The sequence below is a fragment of the Mauremys mutica genome, chromosome 1 (genome assembly GCF_020497125.1).
Source record: "Mauremys mutica isolate MM-2020 ecotype Southern chromosome 1, ASM2049712v1, whole genome shotgun sequence".
Taxonomy (NCBI): domain Eukaryota; kingdom Metazoa; phylum Chordata; order Testudines; family Geoemydidae; genus Mauremys; species Mauremys mutica.
In genome coordinates this window covers 205,641,346-205,660,956 of record NC_059072.1, presented here as the reverse complement: position 1 = coordinate 205,660,956, position 19,611 = coordinate 205,641,346, and the positions used below count along the sequence as shown (strand labels likewise).

The 19,611-nt window shown below is 49.4% G+C and overlaps 1 protein-coding gene across 2 annotated transcripts in view; it reads right to left on the bottom strand.

Moving 5' to 3' along the window:
* The window catches only part of LOC123362167 (interferon-induced GTP-binding protein Mx2-like), a 35,606-nt gene extending 34,600 nt beyond the window's left edge, over nt 1-1,006 (bottom strand). The window contains exon 1 of one of the 2 annotated variants that reach the window (XM_045002519.1): nt 849-1,006. The gene's annotated coding sequence lies outside the window, so the exon portion shown is untranslated. The remainder of the gene's footprint in view (nt 1-848) is intronic. The other variant, XM_045002520.1, reaches the window with a different exon arrangement.
* Nucleotides 1,007-19,611: the final 18,605 nt, after the last annotated feature.

The following is a 19,611-nucleotide window of genomic DNA, read 5'->3' as shown; positions in this document are numbered from 1 at the left end:
CCATTCATCAATATAATGGTGGATTAATTTTTCCCTTGCTTTCATGTGTTTATCTCCCAATGTGTCATTAATCCATTCCTAAATATACATTAAATTTTACCCATTGATTTTGTTAGTAATGAAAATTATGCATTAATTTGCACAATTATTTTAATATGTGAACCTGACTAGAATCCTGCTCACTTTTCCATAGCTGTCTTGGAGCTGTGGTGCTAAAAGAAATAGCCAAAACTTACTTAGTCACTAAATCAAGCAACTATTGACACTAAATGCATAGGGAGCCTGACTGTTTAGTAAGAAGGTGCCATTTTCACACACCGCCTTTCCCAAACATATGAAAAGTGGCACAGACTTCTGCCTGCGATATTATTGTGATTTCCTCAGAATTACTGGCTCTAAACCCCATCCTCTTTGTTATACTTTAATTCCATGCAGCTTCCCACAGGAACGAAAATCTGAGCAGACACAGTGCTCACAGCACTGAAAACAATTAGATGGTTATCCAGGCTATTAGGCTGAATTCCTGTAACAACTCCAGCCTTCTCAACACACAAACACCTAAAAATGCATCACACTTCAGCAATTTAAAACTTTGGCTCCCAAATACATCCTTATAAAGAGGAAACAATCATATTTATTTTGTAACCTGTATCCATATGCTGGTAGAGATACTGATAATTTTATAGGGAGAAAGCCTGTGCCCAAAAACTCATTTATTCTTCTCTCTTATTTCAGATATCTTTACAGTGTCTACCAGCCTACCCACATTTAGCTATGAAAAGAGATGAATTAAAGATACACACAAACTTTTAAATAGTTACTGAAAAGAGAAGGAGAAAAATTCCTACCTGCCTTGTACTCAGCCCAACAGGAAAGTACTGTATAACCCAATATAGACTTTCTTCTTTTCTTGATCAGAAGCCCCACCCAAGATACCAGACAGAAAACAGAAGAAATGAAACTAACTCAAAAGCATTCCACTAGCATTACTATGAATTGATTTAGCAATACAATACAATTTCTTTTGTCACTGACTCCACCCAGATTCTCAGACAAAATCAGGGGAAATGAAACTAAGCTGAAAGAGTTCCCTTAGCATCGCCTTAAATTGGCTTCACAATGGAATGCATCATCCTTCTCTCCTATGCCTTATGTCCAGGGGCGGCTCCAGGCCCCAGCACGCCAAGTGCGTGCTTGGGATGGCAAGCCGCAGGGGGCGCTCTGCCGGCGCCGCGAGGGTGGCAGGCAGGCTGCCCTCGGCGGCTTGCCTGCGGAGGGTCCGCTGGTCCTGCAGCTTCGACGGACCTCCCGGGGGTCTGCTGGTCCCGCGGCTTCGACGAACCAGCGGACCGTCCACAGGCAAGCCGCAGAAGGCAGCCTGCCTGCCATGCTTGGGGCGGCAAAATTCCTAGAGCCGCCCCTGCTTATGTCAGGCTGTGGGATCTTTCAACAGACAAGTGATTCAAGTTTCCAGAATCAGTGTTGCATTTACTCTCACATGTTGTATTCAGATATGGTTATTGCAACTTATATTTATAGAAGGTTGCATTAAAATCAGTAACTACAAGGTGGCAGGATCTAGTGCAGGGGATCCAAAACTTCACAGTAGTATGTACTGCCTTGCAGTCTCTCCACCACCAAGAATTCAAAAATGATGAATCAAGTCCCCCAAAAGCAAAAGATTGGCTTAAAAATCTTGAGATTTTAAAAACTAATAAATGTTGGGTTGTTTTTTTTGTTTGTTTTTTTGCCTTTGGGGTTTTTGAGCCTTTAGATTTCATGCATACACACTTTTCTTTGCAACCATAAGGACTAGAAACCAACTTTAAATGAATTTGAGACACCTGACTCCAGGAGCTGGGGCTCTGAGAAAAACAACAAATATCATGGAGACTCAGGGCTTGGCTACACTGGAGAGTTGCAGCGCTGGTGGTGGCTTTACAGTGCTGCAACTCACTCACCGTCCACACTTGCAAGGCACATACAGCGCTGTATCTCCCTGGCTACAGCGCTGGCTGTACGCCACCTCGAACTGGGGAATAACGACTATAGCGCTGCTGATGCAGCGCTGCTCCGCCAGTGTGGCCACCAAAACGCTGTTATTGGCCTCCAGAGGTATTTGGAGGTATCCCAGAATGCCTGTTCAGCCACTCTGCTCATCAGTTCGAACTCTACTGCCCTTGCCTCAGGTGACCCGCCCTTTAAATGCCCCAGGAATTTTAAAAATCCCCTTCCTGTTTGCTCAGCCAGGTGTGGAGTGCAATCAGTGAATCTTTCCAGGTGACCATGGCTCCATGTGGCAAACGAGACCCAGCATGGAGCAATGGCAAGTTGCTGGACCCTGTTTGGGGGGAGGAAGCTGTGCAGTCTCAGCTGCGCTCCAGCTGTAGGAATTACGATACCTATGGGCAGATATCAAGGGCCATGCTGGAAAGGGGCCATGACCAGGACACACTGCAGTGCAGGGTTAAAGTGAAGGAGCTGCGGAGTGCCTATTGCAAAGCCCGTGAGGGAAACCACCACTCTGGCGCTGCCCCCACGACCTGCCATTTTTACAAAGAGCTGGACGAGATACTTGGGAGTGACCCCACCTCCACTCCAAGGACCACGATGGACACTTCAGAGCAGGTGGGAGGAGGAGGAGGAGAAGGAAAGCGAGAGTGAGGGTACTGGGGTGGGGGGAGACACCCTGGAGTCCCAGGGGGCATGCAGCCAGAAGCTCTTCTCAAGCCAGGAGGAAGGTAGCCAGTCACAGCAGCCGGTACTTGGTGGAGGACAAACAGAGGAGCGGGTTCCCGGTAAGCGGCTTTTATTTTCAGGACTGAAATTTTTCGGGAGAGGAGGGAGGGTTAGGGCTGCATTCATGCCTAGATGCGGAACAGCGCATTGATGTGGTCTATCACGTCGCGGTAATCAGCCTCAGTAATCTCTTCAAAAGTCTCAGCCAGAGCATGGGCAATGCGCTTGTGCAGGTTTCTTGGGAGAGCCACTGTGGTCCTTGTCCCAGTCAGGCTAACGCATCCTGTGCCGCGAGGGGTGGGGGGGCCATTGCTGCACACAGGCAAGCTGCATAGGGGCCAGGGCGGAATCCACATTGCAGTAGAAGAGCCTCCCGCTCTTCCCAGGTGACCCGCAGCAGTGAGATATCTTCCAGGATAAACTCTTGTGGAAAATGTTGGGATAGTGTTCAGCGTAGGTGCCTGCTGCAGCTGTTTGCTTTCCTCAATGCACAGAAAGCCCGAGGACAGTACAGCCCTGAAATAATCAGTCCCCCTTACTCACCATTTCGGGGCTCCCGTGGGTTATGTGGGCTCTCTTTGGGATGGGAAAATTATGCTATTGTGAAGACTGTTACCCTCCTTAACTGCGGGGAAATAACTGTCTGGTATAAACAATGCTGCCTCTGTTAAGTGTTGCATTTTTGCCCTTACAGATGCAACCTTGAGATCTCGACTGCCCGTGTTATTAACGGCTGAGAGACTACAAAACCTCCGGAAGAAGCTGCGAAAAGGCAAAGAATACCTGCTGCAAGCAGTTATGCAGCACTCTGTCACAGAGAATCAAAAAGTGCAGGACTGGAGGGAAAGGGAAAGCAGGATCCGCCAGAGAAATGCAGCGGACAGGAAGAAAAGCACAAAGCAGTTGATAAGCATCCTGGAGCGCCAAGCAGACTCTATCCAGTCACTCGTAGCCATGCAGGTAGAGCACTACTGCGCCCCTCCCCCCCCACCACCCTTGTCCCAAAGCTCTTTCCCTTGTGTCCCCATGTCAGCTCAAAACCCCCTTCCCCAGCATCCAGGTTCTTACCACCACCACCAGCTGCCTCCAACACCTGTACGTTCACCAAGCAGCCCTGAGACCTACGACCCTTACCCTCTGCACTCAACCCCCCTCACCATGCAGTATAGCCATCCTGAAGTGCAGCAGTCATTGCACAGCACTCCAGACAAGACATATTCAAACCTGTGACTGTACAGATCCCCACCCCACCCCCCTGCCTTTTAGGTTCCCAAAAACTTGTCTGTCAATAAAGTTATTTTCTTTTCAATAAATGAATTCTTGGCTTTGAAAAGAGTCTTTATTATTGCAGAAAGTCAAAGATACCTTAGTCCAGGAAAGAAACAGGCACTGCAAATCAGCTTAGCAAACACAGATTCCTACTAACATTGTAACCACTGCACTTCACTCTCGTGCAAGGCAACAAACATTACTGTTGGTTTTCAGCCTCAAATTCCTTCCTCAAGGCATCCCTAATCCTTGCAGCCCTGTGCTGGGCCTCTCTAGTAGTCCTGCTCTCTGGCTGTGCAAATTCAGCATCCAGGCGTTGAACCTCGGAGGTCCATGCCTGACTGAATCTTTCACCCTTCCCTTCACAGATATTATGGAGGGTACAGCACGCGGATATAACTGTGGGGATGCTGCTTTCCCCCAAGTCCAGCTTCCCATACAGAGATCGCCAGCGCCCCTTTAAACGGCCAAAAGCACACTCCATGGTCATTCAGCACCGGCTCAGCCTGTAGTTGAACCGTTCCTTGCTGCTGTCAAGGCTCCCTGTGTACGGTTTCATGAGCCATGGCATTAATGGGTAAGCGGGGTCTCCAAAGATCACAATGGGCATTTTGATGTCCCCTACTGTGATCTTCCAGTCTGGGAAAAAAGTCCCAGCCTGCAGCTTCCTGAACAGGCCAGTGTTCCAAAAGATGCGTGCATCATGCACCTTTCTGGGCCAGTCTGTGTTAATGTCAGTGAAACACCCATGGTGATCCACAAGCGCCTGGAGAACCATGGAGAAATACCCCGTCCGATTAACATACTCGGATGCTAGGTGGAGTGGAGCCACAATAGGAATATGTGTCCCATCTATCGCCCCTCCACAATTAGAGAAACCCATTTGGTCAAAGCCATCCACAATGTCCTGCACGTTCCCCTTAGTCACGGTTCTTCTTAGCAGGATGCGATTAATGGCCCTGCAAACTTGCATCAACACGATTCCAACGGTCAACTTTCCCACTCCAAACTGGTTCGCGACCGATTGGTAGCTGTCTGGAGTTGCCAGCTTCCAGATTGCAATAGCCACCCGCTTCTCCACTGGCAGGGCAGCTCTCAATCTCTTGTCCTTACACTGCAGGGTGGGGGCGAGCTCAGCACAGTCCCATGAAAGTGGCTTTTCTCATCTGAAAGTTCTGCAGCCACTGCTCGTCATCCCAGACTTCCATGACGATGTGATCCCACCACTCAGTGCTTGTTTCCCGAGCCCAAAAGCGGCGTTCCACGGTGCTGAGCATGTCCGTGAATGACACAAGCAATTTTCATGTTGCACGCATTATGCGACTCTCTATCATCGTCGGACTCCTCACTGTCACTTTGGATCTTAAGGAATAGCTCAACTGCCAAACATGATGTGCTGGCGAGACTTGTCAGCATACTCCTCAGCAGTTCGGGCTCCATTTCCCACAGAAATCGCGCTGCACAGAAACCATTGAAAGAGGCAAGATGGCGCCAAACTTGGACGGGAAAAAAGGGATTGCTGGGATGTGAAGCGATGCATCACGGGGCGTTGGGACAGGAAGCAGAATGACCCGCCCCCTCCGCCCCCTTCCCACAATCCACGGTGCCAGAATGGGACGAGGTGCTCTGTGGGATAGCTGCCCATAATGCACCACTCCCAACACCGCTGCAAATGCTGCAAATGTGGCCACACTGCAGCGCTGGTAGCTGTCAGTGTGGCCACACTGCAGCGCTTTCCCTACACATCTGTACAAAGACAGCTTTAACTCCCAGCGCTGCACACCTGCAAGTGTAGCCAAACTCATATGGTATAAAAGTCTCTTACTTTGTAAGTGTTGGAGTAAGGCTGTAATAAGGCTAAAGCCTGGTCTACACTAGGCGTTTAAATCGGTTTTAGGAGCGTAAAACCGATTTAACGCCACAACCGTCCACACTAGGAGGCACCTTATATCGATTTTAATGGCTCTTTAAACCGGTTTCTGTACTCCTCCCTAACGAGAGGAGTAACGCTAGTATCGGTATTACCATATCGGATTAGGGTTAGTGTGGCCGCTGATCGACGGTATTGGCCTCCGGGCGGTATCCCACAGTGCACCAGTGACCGCTCTGGACAGCATTCTGAACTCGGATGCACTGGCCAGGTAGACAGGAAAAGCCCCGCGAACTTTTGAAATTCATTTCCTGCTTCCCCAGCGTGGAGATCTCATCAGCACAGGTGACCACGCACAGCTCATCAGCACAGGTAACAATGCAGTCTCCTGAGAATCGTAAAAGAGCCCCAGCATGGACTGCACGGGAGGTACTGGATCTGATCGCTATCTGGGGAGAGGATTCAGTGCTAACAGAACTGCGTTCCAAAAGACGAAATGAAAAAGTATTTGAAAGAATTTCTAAGGCTATGACGGATAAAGGCCACAGCAGGGACTCACTGCAGTGCAGAGTGAAAGTTAAGGAGCTCAGACAAGCCTACCAGAAAACCAGAGAAGCAAACGGAAGGTCCGGGGCAGGTCGAAAAACATGCCGCTTCTATGCTGAGCTGCATGCAATTTTAGGGGGCTGCGCCACAAGTACCCCACCCCTGATCGTGGATTCCGAGGTGGGGGTTGTAATCTCTGCCATGGCTGAGGATTATGCAGACGGGGAAGATGAAGATGAAGAAGAGGAGGAAGACCTAGCAGAGAGCACACAGCACTCCGTGAGCCCCAGCAGCCAGGAGCTTTTTATCACCCTGATGGAATTACCGTCCTCCCAGCCCTCACAAGCCACTATCCCAGACAATGACGCCATGGAAGGGAGCTCTGGTGAGTGTACCTTTGCAAATAGCAAACATTGTTTTTTAAGCAAGCCTTTTTTAATGATTGATTTGCCCTGAGGACTTGGGATGCATTCGCAGACAGTATAGTTACTTAGAAAAGTTTGTTAACATGTCCGGGGATTGAGAGGAAATCCTCCAGGGACATCTCGATGAAGCGCTCCTGTAGGTACTCCAGAAGCCTTTGCAGAAGGTTTCTGGGCAAGGCAGCCTTGTTCCGCCCACCATGGTAGGACACTTTACCACGCCATGCATGTAGCAAGTAATCAGGTATCATTGCATGGCAAAGCTTAGCAGCGTATGGTCCTGGTGACTGCTGGCATTCAAGAAGCATCCGCTCTTTATCTTGTTCTGTTATCCTCAGCAAAGTGATATCGTTCAGGATAACCTGGTTAAAAATCAGGAATTTAAGTAAGGGGGGTGGCCATTTTTCTACTGGGTTCGTGGACTGCATCAGCTTAAAAAAAAAAACTTTCCTGCACGTAGCGAAGCGGGGGGAGGGGAGGAGTGAAATGCCGATGATCTTTTCTGTGTTTGGTCACCGGCGATCTTCCCCAAGCTACCAGACACGCAGTGGGTGGGGGGGTGGGAAGGTTGTTGATTAGCAGGGACCTAGCGTGGTATTAGCCATGCGTTGGGGGGAGGGGTAAATCACTACAGAAGCCGAAAGACAGTGGCTTACCATGGCCGCATGCAAGCTGAATTCTGATGCCTGGACCTGTGTCTGTGAGATCTGTAACTCCAGAGCTGCAAGCACTCACTATTAAGATGAAAAATGCGACCTTGTAGGGAAATCACATGTGCTAGGTGAATAGTGCTGTTCACTGTGAAAGAGTATAACCATTGTTCTGTAAAATGTATCTTTCTAAATATTTATCTCCCTCATGCAGCTGCAAATTTTTCAACCATCCCTCCTCCATCCCAAAGGCTAGCACAGATAAGGCGGAGGAAAAAGAAGACGCGAGATGAGATGTTCTCAGATATTATGGAAGTTACACACAATGAAAGAGCTCATCTGAATGAGTGGAAGGACGTGGTTTCAAATTACAGGAAAGAGGCCAGTGAACGTGAGGACAGGAGGGATGAACGTGAGGACAGGAGGGACAACCGAGATGAGAGGTGGCGGCAGGAAGACCGGCAGGAAAATCAGCGGTGGCGGCAGGAAGATCAGCGGTGGCGGGATGCAACTCTGGGGCTGCTGCGTGATCAAACTGACATGCTCCGGCGTCTTGTGGAGCTTCAGGAACGGCAGCAGGATCACAGAGTGCCGCTGCAGCCCCTGTATAACCACCCTCAACCCTCACCATGTTCCACATCCTCCTCACCCAGACGTGTAAGAATGCGTGGGGGGAGGCTCCGTGCACCCGCCCACTCCACCCCCGTGGACAGCCCAACCAGAAGGATGTCGTTACTGTGAATTTTTTTTTAATGGCCTTCTCCATCCCTCCTATCCTCCTCCCAAACCACACCCTTACTTCTCTCCCTCTTTTTATAATGAATCAATAAAGAATTCATGCTTTTTAAATGAGAGTGACTTTATTTGCATAAGTAAGCTGTACTCGAAGGGGGAGGGGGAGTTGCTTACAGGGACTGAGTCAATCAAGGGGGTTGGGTGTTCATCAACAAACACAGCAGTCACACTGTACCCTGGCCATTGATGAAGCTCGTTTTCAAAGCTTCTCTGATGCGCACCGCTTCCTGGTGTGCTCTTCTAATCTCCCTGGTGTCTGGCTGCTCGTAATCAGCGGCCAGGTGATTTGCCTCAGCCTCCCACCCCGCCATAAAGGTCTCCCCCTTACTCTCACAGAGATTGTGGAGAATACAGCAAGCAGTAATAACATAGGGGACATTGGTTTGGCTGAGGTCTGAGCGAGTCAGTAATGTCCGCCAGTGAGCCTTTAAACGGCCAAATGCACATTCCACCACCATTCTGCACTTGCTCAGCCTGTAATTGAACAGATCCTGACCACTGTCCAGGCTGCCTGTGTATGGCTTCATGAGCCATGGCATCAAGGGGTAGGCTGGGTCCCCCAGGATAACGACAGGCATTTCAACATCCCCAACTGTTAATTTCTGGTCTGGGAAGTAATTCCCTTGCTGCAGCCGTTTAAACAGAGTAGTGCTTCTGAAGACGCGAGCGTCATGAACCCTCCCTGGCCATCCCACGTGGATGTTTGTGAAACGTCCCTTGTGATCTACCAGTGCTTGCAGCACCATTGAAAAGTACCCCTTCCGGTTTACGTACTGGGTGCCCTGGCGCTGCGGTGCCAAGATAGGGATATGGGTTCCATCTATCGCCCCCCCACAGTTAGGGAATCCCAGTGCAGCAAAGCCATCCACTATGGCCTGCACGTTTCCCAGAGTCACAACCTTTCGTAGCAGCAGCTTAGTGATTGCTTTGGCTACTTGCATCACAGCAGCCCCCACAGTAGATTTTCCAACTCCAAATTGATTCCCGACTGACCGGTAGCTGTCTGGCGTTGCAAGCTTCCACAGGGCTATCGCCACTCGCTTCTCTACTGTGAGGGCTGCTCTCATCTTGGTATTATGGCGTTTCAGAGCAGGGGCAAGCAAGTCACAAAGTTCCATGAAAGTGCCCTTACGCATGCGAAAGTTTCGCAGCCACTGGGAATCGTCCCACACCTGCAACACAATGCGGTCCCACCAGTCAGTGCTTGTTTCCCAGGCCCAAAATCGGCGTTCAATGGATAGAATCTGCCCCATTACCATCAGGATCTCCAAAGCGCAGGGGCCCGCGGTTTGAGAGAATTCTGTGTCCATGTCCTCATCACTGTCATCGCCGCGCTGCCGTATCCGCCTCCTCCTCACCTCGGATTGAAGGTCCTGGTTCACCATAGACTGCACGAGAGTGCGCGAAGTGTTTAAAACATTCACGATTGCGGTATGGAGCTGAGCAGGGTCCATGCTTGCTGTGCTATGGCGTCTGCACAGTTCACCAAGCAAAAAAAGGCGCGAAACGGTTGTCTGCTGCTCAGGGAGGGAGGGGCGAGGCTGTACCCAGAACCACCCGCGACAATGATTTTTGCCCCATCAGGCACTGGGATCTCAACCCGGAAATGCCAAGGGGCGGGGGGAGGCTGCGGGAACTATGGGATAGCTACGGGATAGCTACCCACAGTGCAACGCTCCAGAAATCGACGCTAGCCTCGGACCATGGACGCACACCACCGATTTAATGTGTTTAGTGTGGCCGCGCACACTCGATTTTATAAAATCTGTTTTACAAAAACGGTTTATGCAAATTCGGAATAGTCCCGTAGTGTAGACGTACCCTAAGACATGGACAACAACCCAAAGCAAAAGGAATCCACACCTAAGATCAATTTCTGATCCATTCAAAAAAATCAGTTTTAGTGTCCCCCCTGCACATTCAAAAATCAGTTTCCTCAACAATCCTAGTCAGTCTCCCCAAACACACAAACTCAAGCCTTCTCCCCAGTCCATTGTCTCTCAGCTTCCAGATTCTTTTGTCCTGTTGCATCACTCTTGTGACAGTCTGAACCCCTATGTTCACCCTTTTTATAGGACTATGATAAATTCTGTATGAACTATGCCTTGTGAAGTGTCATTTGAAAACTCAATTTGCTGATCATTGTCCTGGTAAAATGTGTGGGGCAACACTGTACGTAAAGTTATGAGAATCTACTCTATGATATTACTAAGACATGTTCCAAGTCTGCAAAAATAGTCACAACCCAGGAGTCAACAAAATCAAATGGACTATCGCCGGTATAAGTGGCCAAGCTTTGGCAGACAAAAGGGTGTGAATGAGTAATCTACATCTTGGCAAAGAAACAGCTGGAGGTTCCTGTCACCAGACTTCCTGTCTTCGGAACCTCAGCTGGAAATGATTTTCAAAGAAAAAGGGAACTGTAAGAAAGGAGAACTGATGCCACAAAATACTTCTTCATTTCTCTCTGCCCATGGCATCAACAACACCTGAAGGATGAGGAAAGTAACACTGAACTGCTGGAGGCAGGGCCAGATTTATCCCTTATGCTCTCCCTAGGCACATCTTCAGCGCCCCTCTGCCTAAAGCTGACCTTCATGTTTTCTGTAAAAAATGAAAATTTTAACCCACTTTAAACATTTAGGCACCTTTGGAATGCCGGTTCTTAAACCCAACACTAAAGTGACTGAACTGTAGTTCTCCCAAGAGAATATTTACAACCAAACACCAAGAAAATTCCACATTTTAAAGCTGAGAAAAAAATGGAGTCTTCTGAGGTATATCAGAGCCACTTCAGGCAGAAAAGGAAAATAAATAGGCAAAAAAATTCTGGGCAGCTCTTCCTCTTGAAAGGAAGTTAGAAGTGTGACAGTGCACTTCATATGAGGTTATGAAAATATGCTAATGAGTGTGAATATAACATAACTGCAATATGCTTCATGCAAAAGGTCTCTTGTAAGGCGTCATTACAAAGCTTATAATCTACTGAGTGTGTTCATCCTATTTGTATGAATGTATCATTCTTGTATCTGAAGCTAGAAATATGAAGTATAACTCTGAGGTCCTACTGTAATTATAAAAAGTGTGGACCATTAATGGTGGTTTGGAATCTTGATGGCTCCCATTAACCAGGGCAATTGGTTGTAAATGGTTCTGTTTACTTGGAAGTTGTCTGTATACCTGTGTGCTGGCAAGTGGGTAATGAAGTCTTACAATGGCATGTGATCATGTCACCTGAACTGGAATCCATTTTTAACCTGGGGCTTTTCCATTTACAAGGAGGGGTGGGAACCCAGAGAGGGACAAAGGATTCCCGCCTTGTGCAAAAGATATACAAGGGATGGAACAGAACAAAGAGGACTGCAGTCATGAGAAATCCCCTAGCTACCACCTGAGCTGGAACAAGGACTGTACCAGGGGAAAGGATTGGACCCAGACTCGGAGGAGGCTAGTCTGTCAAAGAGCTTATTGGAACATCTCTGAGGGTGAGATTTACCTGCATTTAGTTTCCTACTGTATTAGGCATAGACTTGTGTGTTTTATTTTGTTTGGTAATTTACCTTGTTCTGTCTGTTATTACACAGAACCACTTAAATCCTACTTTTTGTATTTAATAAAGTCACTTTTTACTTACTAATTAACCCAGAGTATGCATTAATACCTGGGGGCGGGGGGGAACAGCTGTGCATCTCTCTCTATCAATGTTATAGAAGGTAAACAATTTATGAGCTTACCCTGTATAAGATTTATACAGGGTAAAACAGATTTATTTGGGGTTTGGACCCTATTGGGAGCTGGGTATCTGAGCGCTGGAGACAGGAGCTCTTCTTAAGATGTTTTCGGTTAAGCCTGCGGCTTGTGGGGGATGTTGTTCAGACTTGGATCTGTGTTTGCAGCAGGCAAGTGTGTCTGGCTCAAACAAGGCAGGGTACTGAAGTCCCAAGCTGGCAGGGAAAATGGGCTCAGAGGTAGTCGAGGCACATCAGGTGGCAGTGCCAAGGGGGTTTCTGTGACCCAGCCCATCACAGCGGCGTAGTCGGCAGGCTCTGTGCGCAGCTGATTTCTTTGAGCTACCAGTAGTGATTTTAAGTGAGTTTTGGGTGTGGTGTGGTGGCACCCAGAACAGACAAAGTGGTTACTGGTTTGTTATTTTCTGTTTATTTCAGGTGAGGGAAATAAGCACAAGAAAGCAGGAAAATGACTACTAGTGAGGCAGCTACAAAACTAGAGCGGGCCAGACTGGAAGCAGAAGAGAAGGCAAAGGACTGTGAGTTTCAATTGAAGCTCAAAGAAGAAGAGGCAGCCAGGGAGGAAGCTGCTCACAAAAGGGCTATGGAAGCAGAGGCAGCCAGGGAGGAGAATTCATACAGAAGGGCTATGGAGGCAGAGGCAGCCAGGGAGGAAGCTGCTCACAAAAGAGCCCTGGGGTTAAGAGACAGAGAGAAATACAGGCCCAGATGGAGCCCAGAAGCATGAACTGGCTGTTATGGAGTGGAAGAGACAAAACCGTTCAGCAGCTGGCTCCACTTCCCCAAAAATCCACAAATGGAAGCAACTATGTCCGCAGCATGATGAATTCAGTGATATTCCCAAATATTTCATCACCTTTGAGAGACTATGCACCCTCCATGCAATCCCTGAAGATCAAAATATGACCATATTAGTAGCAAAATTGACTGGCGGAGCTCTGGACATATTCAATAAGATGCCTATTGATGATGCTTCAAACTATGGTAAATTTAAGGAACTGGTTTTGAAACAGTTTCAGATTACACCTGAAACCTACAGGGTTAAATTCAGGAGTCTTAAGAGGGGATCTGGATTGAGTAATGTGGCTTATGTAAATGAAATGAGAGACTTGTTAGATAAGTGGGTGAGGGGAAAAGGCATTATAAGCTTTGAAGGAACGTGTGATTTGGTTACTCAGGAACAATTCCTGAATATGTGCAGTGATGATGTAAAACAGTATTTGTGGGACAAAAAGGTGGATGCAGTGGGTGAATTGGCTGAGGTTGCAGACTCTTTTGAGCAGTCACAAGCTGCAATTAAACATAACTCATCGGCAGAGGGGTACAGGGTTGGTGGAAAGCAGAATCACCATTATATCCCTGGGAAAAAGGAGGCTGGGCGTTCACCTCCCCATTCCTCTGTTACTCGTCCCAAATCTCCTGTACAGGCAAAGGAGCCCAAGAGTTGTTATAATTGTAAGTCCACTGGGCATCTAGGAAGTAAATGTCCTTGGCTGAGAGGGAACAGGCAGCAGGTAACACATGAAGCTGCTGCTTCTCAGAGCCAGGCTACTGCCTCTTTCTACGTAGGATTTGTAAAGCCTGCTTTTACACAACCAAGCAGTGAGCATATGCATGCTGTTAAACTTAATGGGAAAGCACTCCTAGGATGGAGAGACACGGGGGCAGAGATTTCTGTGGTCAGGAGGGACCTGATCCAAGAGAAGGATTCGTTGCCAGGGAAAATGGCAGAATTAGAGCTGGTGGGAGGTTACAAAGTCCTTACACCTTTAGCTAAGGTACACATGGAAACTGGTGATTTGCAGACTGAGCTGACTGTTGCAACAGTGGCACACAATTTTGCACCGTTTCTACTGGGGAATGATTTTTTTGATGTGGCAAAATCTGTCCCAGGGTTGGTTAGCAGCAAGAAGGAATCTTGTGCTAAAAGCCCCGGGGTGTGTGTTCACATGGGCTTCTGGGGGAATAGGAGAGTGTCTCTTGAATTCCTCTGCAGCAGTGAAGAATGCAGCTTTGGGGGCAGGACTGGTCGTAACCAGTTCCTGTAGCCCGGGGCTCAAGGCAAGTCTCTGTGGGAGGGGTTGGACAAAGCCAGCTCCTGTCCTGTTATCTCCCGGAGTGAGGGGAGTATTCCACCTTGTAACAGGGAGGCAGGGTCGGCTCCAGACCCCAGTGTGCCAAGCGCGCGCAGCGCGCGCTTGGGGCGGCATTTTGCTGGCAGGGCGGCAGGCAGGTCCGGCGGACCTTCCGCAGTCATTCCTGCGGGAGGTGCACCGGAGCCGCGGGTTCACCGGACCTCCCGCAGGCATGACTGCGGATGCTCCACTGGAGCCGCGGGACCAGCAGACCCTCCGCAGTCATGCCTGCGGGAGGTCCGGTGGACTCGCGGCTCCGGTGCACCTCCCACAGGCATGACTGCTTGGGGCGGCCAAATTCCTAGAGCTGCCCCTGCTGGGAGGCCATCCCAGCTGCTGACTGCCAGGAAGTTGCAAGTCAGCAGGGGACAGGTCCTGCCCAGGTGTGCACAGAGACATGTATCGCGAAAGTGGAAGTTGGGATTCTGGTGACCGCCGTGGTGGGAACAGATTCCAAGGACTCTGTAGCTGGAAGCAAGCCCAACCTGAGTAAGGTGTGGGGGGGGGGGGGGAGAGGAATTTTGCTGGCCATTGAAGGGTCTGTTGTAGTTGTGAGCCCACAGCTGGACCAGGGTCACCTTCCCTTTAGGGGGACACAGGAGTGTCTGACCAGTGGGGAGCCCAGAGAGGGAAGTCCAGACAGATGATGAGGGGAGACCAGAGGGTCTACCCACCCTTTGTAGTGAGGCTTTTCCCCAGGAGGAGGATGAAAAATCTGCATTTAAAATGCCAGACCCCTCTCCTGTGAATCAGGTCTTACTGGGGGTCAGATCTGGAGGGGAGCGCCCACCCAGCTGACCTGTTGGGGGCAGAAAGTGGAGTAACTGAGGAGATAATCCAAAGCACTCCATTAAAGAATATTATTCCTGCTACCCTTGTAACAAATAACACTGTCTCTTCAATGCTGGGGGGGGGGGGGAACTCTGCACTTGGAGGGCTTCGAAAGGGGTGGGGCCAACCCAAAGAAATTCCAGAAGGAGAGGCTGAGGGCAGGCATGGTTGCAGTGCACCTTTTCCATGCCAAAGCCCCAAATACATGCCTGAATTAAAAGCCTTCTCCAAAGAGGCAGAAGAATCTGCATCAGAGCACCTGCCAAGGTACACAAAGGAACTGGGAAATGCAATAGACACTAAACAAGCTAAATTGTGTGAATAAAGCCTGTCCACTGTAGATTTGCTGTTAATCTTGTGTCTTTTGCTACTTCATCTATGGGTCAAAACAAAGGAATTAATACTAGTGGTAAACCCTTTAAAGATGTGGGACACACCTGATTTGTGGAAAAACTGTTGTACATGCTAGGGATAGTGACAAGACAGTCCCACAAGCATGTTGCTTTTCAGCTTATACCCGTAAACAGACTGGAAGCTTGGCACAGCAGCAAAAGCATAACAGGCCCATGCTGCTGTGTGGAAGGGGAAACTGAGGCACACAGCTTCATGGCATTGGTGGCTAACTGCCAAAACACCTACACTTTAACAGATATTGATGTCTGCATTCTGTTAGCAATACTACACCCCAACCTGTTTTCAGGCACCCAGGGACCAGGAACCCCAAAACTTGCTAGAACACCTATGAATGACATCATACGGTTTAAAGGTACTGAAAGAGGGTGTGACCAGAGACAAACCGGGATTTTACATTTACTGCCTCTGCCATGGACAGTGTCCAAGTCTCTGGCAGTAAGTTCAGGAGGAGGGTGTGACATTGCACTCCATATGATGTTATGAAAATATGCTAATGAGTGTGAATATCATGTAACTGGAATAAGTTTCATGCAAAAAGTCTCCTGTAAGGTATCATTACAAAGCTTATAATCTACTGCGTATGGTCATCTTATTTGTGTAAATGTATCACTCTTGTATCTGAAACTAGAAATATGAAATATAACTCTGAGGGCCTATTGTAATTATGCAAAGTGTGGGCCATTAATGGTGGCTTGGAATCTTGATGACTCCCATCAACCAGGACAATTGGTTGTAAATGGCTCTGTTTACCTGTAAGTCTTCCTGTATACGTGTGTGCTGGCAAGTGGGTAACAAAGTCTTACAGTGACATATGATCATGTCACCTGAACCGGAATCCATCTTCTGGGGCTTTTCCATTTAGAACATCTGTACACTGGGGATAACAGCACTGCTCTACCTCACTGAGGGGGTGCGAGGAGAAATAAGTTGGATCATGTGAGGGGCCACATAAGTACCACAAGTAGAGTGGGAACCTCTCTATACCACTGCCATCCCTTCCCTTGGTTTTAGCCACTTTTCACCAACACCCCTCAAATCTCTCTTTTCCCGAATAACCTTGGCTTAGAGGGGTTGGCTGTATTTCATCTGAGTCCCTTGTGTTCTCTCAAAAACAACTCCCCCTCCCCTGTCCAAGGGTCCTGTTTTACAGGCTTGATTTCCAGATCCTTAATTTAATCACCAGCCCTTTCTCATTTTAGTCACCCATCTCTGTAAACAAAATACTGACTCACTGCCCCAGGGGCACCTCTCCTCTGCAGAACTTACATTTTCCACTAATGCTGTGCTGTAGTAGTTAAGGGCGGGGGAAGGGGGGAAACGGACTAGAAGTATATAATGTGACACAGTTCCTCCTCTACCTTGGTGGGTCCTGCGCTTATTTGGCAGATTTGCTCACCTCAGTGATCTACCCCACAGTCTGGGTCAACTCCTCCTGTGTCTGATCAGGAGTTGGGAGGTTTGGGGGGGAACCTGGGCCCACCCTCTACTCCGGGTTCCAGCCCAGGGCCCTGTGGATTGCAGCTGTCTATAGTGCCTCCTGTAACAGCTGCATGACAGCTACAACTCCCTGGGCTACTTCCCCCTGGCCTCCTCCAAACACCTTCTTTATCCTCACCACAGGACCTTCCTCCTGGTGTCTGATAACACTTGTGCTCCTTAGTCCTCCAGCAGCACACACTCACACTCTCAGCTCCTTGCACCTCTTGCTCCCAGCTCCTCTCACACACTTCCTCTCCTCTAGCTCCCCCCTCCCTGACTGGAGTGAGCTCCTTTTTAAACCCAGGTGCCCTGATTAGCCTGCCTTGATTGGCTGCAGGTGTTCTAATCAGCCCATCTGCCTTAATTGGTTCTAGCAGGTTCTTGATTACTCTAGTGCAGCCCTTGCTCTGGTCACTCAGGGAACAGAAAACTACTCATCCAGTGACCAGTATATTTGCCCTCTACCAGACTCCTGTACCCCACTGGCCTGGGTCTGTCACAATAGCTAGCTAGAATCACATTGGTGTGAGGATACTGGGGGGGAAGAGGGCAGTGACATGGGGGGCTCCCCAGATCTCTCCCCACCCCAATACTGAACATTTCCAATATTCAAGTGCCCCTCACCAGTACCAGGGAAGGTGAGTTATTGGGGGAGAGGGAGATTAAAATGCTCCTGCACCCTGAAAGTAGGTAGGTGGTGATGGTGGAAGACTGGCTCCTGAAATATCCCCAACCTCCTACACTAACACCTCCCTTTGGGATGAGTAAGAAAAAGGGGGAGCCCCTGAGAGCTGGGGAGCATGGGGAACTGGGAGTTCAGAGTGTGGCATGCAGAAGGGGGACCTTGAAGATGTGAGGAACATCCTGAGAACTGGGAGGCTGGGACCTGTGGGGCAGAGGGAGAGGCCTCCTGGGAACTGTGTGGGCACAGAAGGGAGCTAGGGACACAGGCAGGGGTCCCTAAGGAGATGAGGGCACAGAGAGGGCCCCCCCTGAGAGCTGGGTGGGCTGGGATCTAGAGGCACATGGAGGGCCCCTGGAAGCTGGAAAGGCTGGGCGCTGGGGGCATAGAGATGGGTCTGGAGAGGGAGCTGGGGGAACAGGAAAGGGGCCCCTGTGATCTGGGGAGAGCTGGGAGATGGGGACACAGAGAGGAGTCTCCCAGGGGCTGGGAGCTGAGGCACAGGGTCAGGACTCCTTAAAACTTACTGGTCTCTTCTGTACCCTGCGGTTTTAGTTCCCATCCCCTCCCAACCTGAGAGGCCGGCAACTTGAAATCTGATGAGGTTCAACAAGGACAAGTGCAGAGTCCTGCACTTAGAATGGAAGAATCCCATGCACCGCTACAGGCTGGGGACCGACGGGCTAAGCAGCAGTTCTACAGAAAAGGACCTGGGGATTACAGTGGATGAGAAGCTGGATACGAGTCAATAGTATGCCCTTGTTGCCAAGAAGGGCAACAGCATATTGGGCTGTATTAGTAGGAGCAAGAATGCTTACCCGCTGTCATGGATGCATTAGGAGGTGCAAGAGTGTTTTCAACCCTCGATCTAACCTCTGCTTACTTCCAGGTTGCGGTGGAAAAACAAGACCAGGAAAAGATGGTAGTGACAACTCTGTTTGGGCTGTTCAAATGGATCCATGTGCCATTCGGCTTGTGCATTGCACCCGCTACATTCCAGAGACTAATGGAGCGGGAGTGTTAGGAGACTCTCTTAGGGCTTGTCTACACTTACATTTTATAGTGCTCTAACTTGCTGGCTCAGGAGGGTGAAAAATCACCCCCCTGAGTGCAGCAAGTCTGAGCGCTTTAAAGCGCTAGTGTAGACAGGAGCCGCACTCCCAGCACTCGGAGCTAATCCTCTTGTGGAGGTGGATTACCAGGAGCGCGCACGACCACACTCGCACTTCGTGGCAGCGCTTTGAAGTTTCCAGTGTAGACATACCCTTGACACCTTGCTGATATACCTGGGTAATGTCATTTGTGTTTTCAAAGATTTCAAGAGTCATATGGAAAAATTGGACTTGGTTTTCACACGATTGAAGGAACATAGATTGAAGCTGAAGCTGAGCAAGTGCTGCCTCCTATGTGAAAAAGTCAAATTATTGAGCCATGAGATTTTGAAGGATGAAATCCAGGTAGATGAGAAGACGACCAGGGTACTGGAAAATGGCCAATCCCCAAGAATGCCAAGCAAGTGCAGCAGGCTCTAGGTTTCATGAGCTATTACAGACGATTGATCCCAAAGTTTGCGCACATTGCTTCACCCCTATAGTCAAGAGGGCCAGCTGGCTCAAAGGAAGGGAAAGGAGCAATGCTTTGTGTGGGATGACGCCTGTCAGGCAGCTTTTGACGAATTAAGACACCAGCTAAGTCACCACCTGTGCTTTAGGCCGTGAGTTATATCTGCCCGAGGTGCCCAGGCTCTATCAATATTCATGAAGGTGGGCCCAGCTCCACCAATGTTTGGGCCCCAGGCCCCACGCTTTGGGGGGTCCCGCTCCATGGGTCGGCAACATGGGGTACTCTCACCTTGGGGGCAGCTCCCCCCGTCCCCGAGTGCCATGGAGAGTCTTGGCAGAGGCAGGGCAGCTCCACATGCTGCTTCCGTCCCCCTCCCCCACAGCGCTGACCCGGCTCCCAGCCAGCTGGCCCCAGTCCCAGAGCTGCCTGGCTGCACCTCCACAGCAGGGAGGGGGAGAGAGCTGCAG